Here is a 7,597-nt window from a genome sequence, read left to right on the forward strand (position 1 = left end):
TTGAAGAAGGAAGGTGCAGTACCCCACTGAGTTGGTGATTTGAACTCCATTTGACAAGGATGGTGCACGTACCATGGGAGGGGGAAATTAAAAGGGGGCTCCAGCTCCCCTTGTAAATCATTTTATGTGATACTGAGGTGCTGCGTGACTTAATACTGGAGATAGCACACGGGGTAGTTTGTATTCTGTTTCTGAGCACTTAGCCACACTTTTCAGCATTTAAATGTATGCTTATTATTTCTCTGTGGTATTGCGTATTTCCAACAAAACTATGATGGGGAGCAGTAAATACCTTTAGTAAATTAGAGATATTTTATTGTGGGTCCATATGGGTGGGACAATGGCCCTGTAGGTCTGTTAATAATGTCTGAGATGTCTGTGTTAATAATTCTGCTGCAATTCATTAGCACCTGATGAATTTGGCTTCCTAAACTCTAGCTAAGGGCATGGGCAACATCTGACAGCATTTTCCTAACAAATAACCCCTTGCACTTACACTTCACTCCTACTCTTGCCAGCTCTATTTCCATGTTTCCAAAACCAGTCATGTCCATCTTTTGGCCTGTGCATCCCAGACTCAGTGTGGCCATGACCAAGAAAGACAGAAGGGGAGATTTTTAACATACCAGGCACTTGTCCAATATTTACATTGTGAAGCCTCAGGTCAGAGATGAAGAATCTTCTGGGGTCAGTTGAATCCAATGGGTCTCTGTACCTCATCAAGAAAATAGATTTGGTATAGATTTCATTATAAGATCCAAATTCAAATATAAGTAGTCTGCAAATCAGCCACTCTGAAACAGATAAAATATTTAAAATGAAATATGCATTATGAACGAGGAATGAAGTAAACACTTGGAAGACTAAGCCTCCTTTGTGAAAGCAAGCTGTTTGGGCTGGTTTTCACCCCTTGTCAGATAATGACTTCTTGGTTGAAGTAAAAAAGAAAATTAAAACAAAACCCAAGGGTATGAGAGAGGGAGGCTTAGAAGGAAGATCTCAAGTTGAAAACATCACTTAAATTCCACTTACAGTAAGTAAGATGTCTTTCCCTCAAACTATCTGTTCCTTGGGTCCAGTGGATGTGCTTGACAAAATCTGAGCAAATGTGGATTTTTCCGGATTTGATGTGCTTGCTTACTGTATCCAGACCTAAAACAATTGGGAGATATTTTCTGATATGTAAAAGATTTGAAAAAACCTCTAACTTTTGGTGGGACCAAAATTATTCTCTAATATAAACAGTTTCTGCTAGCAAGGAGGAAAACATCATTGTTAACCTTAAATATGTTTTCTGAAAATAATGGAATGTTTAATACTTTTGAATCAAGCATTTCAATTTTTCCTTTCAGGATGTTCTTTTAGGAGAAGTTAAATGCTTTGGATTTTTTTAAACAAATAAGAGGTTTTTCTTCTATTTTTTTCTGCAGTGATTCACAGCCAGAAGGTCCCTGTCTGGGTCACAGTGCAAAGAAGATTTAAAAAGTGGTTATGACAAGAAGCATTTTGTGACCAGCTGATGACCATAAGGAAGGCTGGGTACCTCACTCCCTCCAAAGTTCACCCATTTTTAGACAAATGTTGTGATATATTTTGTGCAAAATATATTTTACTGTTATATGAAAGAGGAACTGAAAACAGCTGAACAAAGTAAACCCACTGCAAACTGGCAAACACTTCCCTGGTATAAACTCTTTCTCTCTGTATGGATAAAATTAAGCTGCCTGTTTCTCTTTTATAATTAAGCAAAACAAACCAATAGCCTGGTTTTTATTTAGCAGCCTTGGTGGCATTTTTCCCTCTTGAAACTCCAGCTGCTTTAACATCAGGCCTCTATCCTTAGTGGTTGCCTGACAGTGGAAAAAAAACAAGAATTCCCAAGTATGTCCTATCCTATGCCTGACATATTTAAGTGTGTCAGGGCCTCACCACCCTCACAGGGAACAATTTCTTCCTTATGTCCAACCTAAACCTCCCCTCTGTCAGTGTGAAGCCTTTCCCCCTTGTCCTGTCACTCCAGGCCCTTGCCAAGAGTCTCTCTCCATCTTTCCTGTGGGCTCCTCTCAGGCACTGCAAGGCCACAATTAAGTGACCCCCAAAGTCATCTGTTTTCCAGGCTGAAAAAGTCTCAATTCTCTCAGCCTTTCCAGGCTGAAGATTCTCAATCCTCTTAGCCTTTCAATATACCTTTTTTTGACATACTTGGAGCATGACCCTTGGTAAAGGGAGATTGTGGTGGTTTAGCCTGAATGTGAAAAGGGGGAATCTGTTCGACTTAGAGAGAAGCAGATGATGCCATTTCGGAAGGCACCTCCAGACACAATGTCAGGTCCAGGCAGCTCTCCATGAGGGCTGAATCCAGATGCCACCCAGCCAGTTGTGTGGATGTGCAGCTCAACCCCATCAGCTCCTGTTCCTCGTGGTCCCAGCAGAGGTAGAACATGCTGGAAGAATCCAGGAAGGTGGGGAAATGCAGCAGTGGAGATGCAGACCGGCCAGAACAAAAGCATGGGAGGAACAAGAGGAAGAGCATTCTCTTGATTCCTGAGAAGAACATCACCCTCATCTCTGCAGTCTCTGAGTCTTGCTGATACCTGGGCAGTTATGAGAAGCCCAGTTTATATGGAAGTGTCACAGTGCTGGGCCTGTTGCCAGGAAGGAGGGCTGGAACCCAACTGTTCCACATACTCAATTTAAAATGTAGGAAAGATCAACACTTTACATAACATGCCCTGGCACCTTGCCTGAGTGAAACTGTACTAAGCCATCTCATATACATCTTTAAACATTTTTAACAGCTGTTTTGTACTAGAGAACCAAAACAAGGCAGCCAAGTGTTTACCTCCTACCCAGTACCCCTCAGGGTGGGTGAAATGTTGGCTCTCCTTGCCAAGGAAAAGGGGCTCTTCTGATGAACTTGTCTTGCCATTGCAGATTCTGAAATGAACCCTGATTGTGCCACTGTGGTGGGATGGTTATGGACAAATTTGTTGGAAAGAATCTAAGTCTTAATGCCATAGCTTATCAGAGGAAGCTGTTGTGGCACATGGAAAGGGCTCCTGTAATAAGCAATCTGGAAGAGCAGAATAAGAAAAATGCTTCTGTTCATTGTGCTGTACCTTGGTGGGAGTGAGTCAAAGGACAAAAGTCATCTCAAAGGAGAAAAACATCATCTCTTGTGCTGCCTGAGACCTTTCAGTGTAATGACATAAAACCAAAAACCCTCAGCAGGCTTCTGACCAGTTCTGCCAGGAAGTGCCTTGTTCATCATCTCCAATTTGCCCAATTGCATAATCCACTACAAAACTTATGCCAGATCTGTGCATTTTGGAGGACATGGTAGTTTATTCCTATTAACTTGCAGGGAAAATGTGGAAAAGCCATTTGTATTATTTTTCTGGGGCAAGCATTGGAAAAACAGATGAACAACAGAGAAGGAGAGTTATCTCTGATCTGATCCTCGGGGACAGAGTTTAAATACATCAAATTGCATACAGATTGCTTGAATCCCAGGTCATGTTGTTGACGGTCCTGCTTTAGACTGCAAGTGTATTTATGGTTTCTTATTTCAGTTCTCTAACCAAATGCTGACTTTTTTTACACTGTCTGCTCCAGAGAGGCTCAAGACTCTGTTTTTGGGGAGAACCAGGGCTGAGGGATACAGTAATGCAAATTGAGTATTTGAAGGTTAGGACAGCATGGGGATATCAAACCTGAGAGACTTTGGCCCCTCCAGAAGATGAACCAAAGACAGAATTAATCATGAAGTGGGGAGGGGAAAAGGCAAGGGAATCTGCATTTTGCAGAGCTGCCCACATGAGAAATTTTCATTATGGCTTGTTCTCTACTTTTAGGCAGAAAATCCCTTCCTCACATGGAGAAGAGTGTGATATTGGAGGATGCAACTGAGACACTGCTAGAATGTGCAACTCTCCTGGAATTACAGGGAAAAGTGGTGTAGCTGTGTGACAAGGATTGGAATTGCATGGTCTCTTGGGTGGAACAGGATGTGGTGGTGTTTGCATGGCACTGCTGAGGAGTGTGGGAGAGATGTGCAGGAGCAGGAAGATGACACAGATTGGCAGTGAGAAGTATGCCAAGGAAGACTTTAAAATTATAGATGACCTGAGAAGAGGGAGGAAGATAAAATCTGCTTCCTTTAAAAAACTAAATGCTCATACAGGAGCCAAATGTGAAAAGAAAGAGGAGAGTCAGAACCACAGGATGCAGTGGCACTTCTGAGTATCTGCCTCAGGCAACAGACAGAGACAGACGGGAGAGGAAAGCAGTGAAGTTTCCCTGAGTTTTCTCTCTGGGGTTATGATGATGTGCAACAAACTCAGGGGATGAAGAAGAAGGAAAATGCTATGCCCAGTATTCTCAAAACAGCCCTGATTGTTCCACTGCTGAAATCCTTTGTAGGCAGCATACACTCCCTGACTCACAGCCAGCTTCCACCCCACGCCTCCCCAACTCAGCAACTCCGTGTTGCGGTGCAGGAAGTAGCAGAATCCTGTTATATAGAGCCAGTTGAATTGTTGCAATCTTCACAATATTTGCATTCTGGGGAGGTTATTTAACACCTCTGTTCTTTTAGGACAAATTTTAACAAAAAAATTCAACTTAAAAAGAAATTTGGTTTAAAAATGTCTGAGGGCTGATTCCCAAATAGGTGTTTAACAGGGTGGTAACTTGAACCTGTTGTAACTAGGCTAAAAAATATCCTTACATTCAGTTGCTCTCTTCTTTGACAGTCTTCTTTCCCATATCTGAATCCATCCCAGATTCTCTTTATTTCAAAAACCTACAGCCCTTGTGGAAGATGGTGCCAAACTGACTCACCTTTTGCCACACATCTGCAGGGCTGCTTCTTCCAAATCCTATGGACCATATGGGAGCAGCAGAAGAGATGTAAAGCTCCTTGTTGAATAACACATGCAATCTTGATGGAAAGAGAGTTGCATAAGGGATTTTTTTTCACAAGCTGCCTCGTGAAAGGGCTTCACCTTTGCTTAATGTAATTTCTCAGATCTCTGGGCTTGTTTATCCATAGCTGTGTTGTACAAATCCTCCTGTTCCAGGAGTTGTCCCACGGCAGCTGTGAAAAGCCCTTTCCTTCTTCACAGCCTGAAAACCTGGATGCCCAAAAAACCTAAGGATAGAGGTGGAGATTCTCTTTATAATAAGTAATTTGCAAAGTGGGTTAGCAGGGACAGATACATCAGCATGTGAGGGATTATTTACTGAATGGGGAATTGTAGATTCTTTTTCCCCTTTCCCCTTTTCAAGCTTTAAAGGGACACCAAAAATACTGTTGAAGGCAGGGGCATCCCAGGTGATGGCTAAAGGGATTTTGGAGCAGATATAAACAGTGTCTATGCAGCCATTTCTTGGACAGACTTGTCACTTGAAAGCTCAGAGTACTGGGAGCACAAAGAGGGTCAAAGATGAGCAGTTCCCAGGCTGACAAATTAGCTTTACTTGTCTCACATAGCAAATAGGAGGACACAGGCACACCCAGACCTTCAGAAATTGATGCCTGCTGGTAAATCCTTGCATGGTAGACCAGGAATAATCAGGAGAGTCTCTGCTTTTGAAGGCCACCAATGTAGGCTCTGCAGTGACTGTGCATTTGAGATATTGCAGTTATACGCATGCAGCCTCCCAGGAGCAGTGAAGTGCAATTATGCAGAAAGCATTCATTGCCAGAAAGGTTGTTATTATTTACAGACAACAGTTTTGTAATGAGGTTTCAGAAGTGTTCTAACAGCTTGGTCACTAAGCCTTTGTGTCCTCACAGCTTGATCCCCTAAAGATCTCTATCAGACATCCTGTAAACATCCACTGCTGCAACAGTGCTGGTCCCTGCATATTCTCTTCAACTCAGTGATGTGCATTCCTAGAACTGCTCCATACTGTGATACCCCTCCCAGTTTTACACCCCAAATCACTTATGTGTGCTGTAAAAATGTCCAACAACTGGAAGACAGAATCATAGAACCATGGAATGGTTTGGATTGGAGGGGACCTCATCTCATTTCAACCCTCCTGCCATGGGCAGGGAGACCTTAGACCAGACAGACAGGCCAGTGTGCAGAGATGGACAAGAAAGCAGCCACCTCATTTTCCTGGCAAACGTGGTTAAAAAATGGCAATACTTAGAGAAACAAGACATGATGCACAGATTGGGTTTCTCAAGAAAGCAAATCATCAGTGCTTCTTTCCACTGTGAGTCTGCATCGTGAAAAGTCTGAGGGTGGCTCAAGCTGAGCATGAGTCAGAGGATTCTTCTCAGCATTTTGTAGGTTGTTCTCTTACACAGAGAATTTTTTATTATTTCCTTTCAAATGGCACAGACATGACAATGCTACCTGTGTCTGATGGATCTGAGATGGGAAACATATATGGCTATGAAAATTCAGAATTTTAGATGCATATAATAGGCTTAAGCAGGTGAAGGGGAAACAGAAATATATATGGTTTGTGTAATGGTTTTTGCAAAAGAACAACTTGTAACAGCATATAGAACATAACTTGTTACACAGGAAGAACCAGTAACAGTGCACGTAGGAATTCAGTTGCTAGGTAAAAACTATTAAGATAAGACGTATATTGTGAAAATTCAGTAGAGCAAGACTTGTGAAAAATTGATAAAGCAGAAAGCTATGACCTGAATCCAGCAAAATCGGGCTCCTAATCTTTGGCAAGAGCAAACTGACCTGAAAAATAGCCAAACCTGCACTGCACCTGCTCAGAAGTGAAGGTCAACCAGCAGACACCTGAAGAAGATGTCAGCCTTCCTCCCAAGACCCCAACTCACACCACCAGGAGGTGTGACAGCTAATTAGAATACCAAGTGAGAGAAGGCAGGGAGGTGTGGGTTTGTGGGATCAATGTGTATTTAAACCTGGGCCTTGTCTCAACCAGCTACACATATGTGGTGGAAATACCCCTCTTCGTGCCAGCTGGAATAAAACATACCTGCTTTACAATTCCTAATTGTAAAGTCTTTATTCCACAACACAGATCTACTTGTTTCTGCAGAGGAATGTGAAAGCAGTGATAATATCTTAGGGCTAGATATTTCCGCCAAGTAATTTCTATTTATTTCTGTCATCTCTGAAAAAAAATCCAATCGTTATCCAAAAGAGCCCTTATTAGGAAAGATTTTGAAGGTGAAGATCACCATAAAGGCTGCAGGAATTAAAACAGCAGGTCAGCAAGGAAGGGAAGACAGCAAATTGATGTCAGCTACAGTGAAATGCCACCCACCTTCTCTGTGGAAGCATGATCAAACTGAATTACAGGCTCAGATGACTTTGCCACTTTTCCCTCAACACTGAATACCTTGGAAAATCCATCAGCATATGCCTTGAGAAATAATATGATGATGCTTACTACAAAGAACTCCTGAAATATACTAACTGTCAAGAAAACATGGCTCCAGTACACAAGCCCATTTATCAAATGAGGCTTACACCTTCATTAGGGTGACATCCATTCCAGGCATCAGGGGCACTTCAGTATAATTGCTCCCAAATTTTGCCTGAGGTAGAGCAGACAACAGCCGAATGCAGAGTTTCAGAATCAGATATTG

This window comes from Sylvia atricapilla, chromosome 5, assembly GCF_009819655.1.
Source record: "Sylvia atricapilla isolate bSylAtr1 chromosome 5, bSylAtr1.pri, whole genome shotgun sequence".
NCBI lineage: Eukaryota > Metazoa > Chordata > Aves > Passeriformes > Sylviidae > Sylvia > Sylvia atricapilla.